Raw genomic sequence first — 2,139 nt, forward strand, 5'->3', positions numbered from 1 at the left:
GTAATCCCAGCACTTTGGGAGGCCGAGGCGGGCAGATCACGAGGTCAGGAGATCAAGACCATCCTGGCTAACATGGTGAAACCCTGTCTCTATTTTATACAAAAAATTAGCTGGGCGAGGTGGCGGGCGCCCGTAGTCCCAGCTACTTGGGAGGCTGAGGCAGGAGAATGGCGTGAACCTGGGAGGCGGAGCTTGCAGTGAGCAGAGTTGGTGCCACTGCACTCCAGGCTAGGTGACAGAACGAGACTCCGTCTCAAAAATAAACAAACAAATAAATAAATAATAAATGTTAGAATCAATGTGTCTAGTTCAAAAGAAATGCTATTAATTTTTTTTTTTTTGAGACAGTCTCGTTCTGTTGCCCAGGCTGGAGTGCAGTGGTGCAATCTCACCTCACTGCAACCTCCGCCTCCCAGTTTCAAGCAATTCTCCTGCCTCAGCCTCCCAAGTAGCTGGTAGCTCGCCACCACCCTTGGCTAATTTTCATATTTTTAGTAGAGATAGGGTTTCACCACGTTGGCCAGGCTGGTCTTGAACTCCTGACCTCAAGTGATCTGCTCGCCTTGGTCTCCCCAGAGTGCTGGGGTTACAGGTGTGAGCCACTGTGCCCGGCCCTATTAAGTTTTTTAAAATTGGAATCTCATTAAGTTAATAGAGTAATTTAAGGAAAAGCTGACATCTTTCTGATGTTGAGTCTTTTATTATTTAATTGACTTTGTGATCCATCGGAACATTTTCTTCATATAGATCTTGCCCATTTTTTGTTGAGTTTATTCTAAGGAGGTGTTTTGTGCTTTTTGTGTATTGTAAAGAGATCTTTTATATTTTCTAGTGGATTATCATTTGTCTATGAGAGCTGTTAATTAACAAAATGTTAATTACATACTTAGGTATTCCACAGAACCGCTCTCTTTTTAAAAATTAAAGCAAAATTCCCATAACATAAAATTAATCATTTAAAAACATACAGTCCAGTGGTACTCAGTACATCCCCAGTGTTTGTTGTACAACCATGTCCTCGGTCTAGTCCCAAAATATTTTCATCACCCCAAAAAGAAAACCTCATGCCCATTAAGCAGTGACTCCCAATTCCCCCTGTCCCCTAGCAACCACCAGTTTGCCTTTCTTCTCTGTGAATTTGCCTATTCTGGACATTTTATGTAAATGAAATTATATGTGACTTTTTCTTTGTGGCTTCCTTCCTCAGTATGATGTTGTTGAGAGTCATTCATGGTGTAGCATGTATCAGTACTTCATTCTTTTTTTATGGCTGAATAATATTCCATTATATGGAGAGATGATTTTTTGTACATCTATTCGTCTGTTAATGAGCGTTTAGGTTGTTCCCACCTTTTGGCTATAGTGCTGCTGTGAGTATTTGTGTACAGTATTTTTACAAATACCTATTTTCAGTCTTTTTGTATATACCTTGGAGTGGAATTGCTGGGTCATATGGTAAACCTAAACTGAACTTTTTGAGGAACTGCCAAACTGTTTTCCACAGCAGCTGCACTGTTTTTCTTGCCAGGCTTTGTTTTCTTTTCATCCTAACATTTGTAGTTTTTTTCTTAAATGGTCATCCTACTTAGTATCTTAAAGTTTTTGTTTTTTGATACGGAGTCTTGCTCTGTCGCCCAGCCTGGAGTGCAGTGGTGTGATCTCGGCTCACTGCAAGCTCTGCCTCCTGGGTTTACGCCACTCTCCTGCCTCCGCCTCCCGAGTAGCTGGTACTACAGGCACCTGCCACCACGCCCAGCTAATTTTTTGTATTTTTAGTGGAGATGGGGTTTCATCGTGTTAGCCGGGATTTCATCGTGTTAGCCAGGATGGTCTCTATCTCCTTACCTCGTGATCTGCCCACCTCGGCCTCCCAAAGTGCTGGGATTACAGGCGTGAGCCACCGCGCCTGGCCAGTATCTTAAAGTTTGGAATTGCATTTTCTTAATAGCTAATGACATTGAACGTCTTCTCATGTGCTTTTCAGCCATCTGTATATCTTTGGAGAAATGTCTATTCAAGTCTTTTGCCTATTTTTTAATTGGTTCTGCCTTTTTGTTTTTGAGTTGTAAGAGTTTTTAATATATGCTAGATGCTAGAGTCTTATCAGGTATATGATTTGCTGTAATTTTTTTGGTTTGC

At 41.5% G+C, this 2,139-nt stretch overlaps 1 protein-coding gene across 1 annotated transcript in view; it reads left to right on the forward strand.

Moving 5' to 3' along the window:
* Positions 1 to 2,139, forward strand: part of OTUD3 (OTU deubiquitinase 3) — a 33,563-nt gene that overhangs the window by 15,531 nt on the left and 15,893 nt on the right. The gene's annotated exons all lie outside the window — the stretch shown is intronic.

This window comes from Mandrillus leucophaeus, unplaced genomic scaffold (genome assembly GCF_000951045.1).
Source record: "Mandrillus leucophaeus isolate KB7577 unplaced genomic scaffold, Mleu.le_1.0 Scaffold426, whole genome shotgun sequence".
NCBI lineage: Eukaryota > Metazoa > Chordata > Mammalia > Primates > Cercopithecidae > Mandrillus > Mandrillus leucophaeus.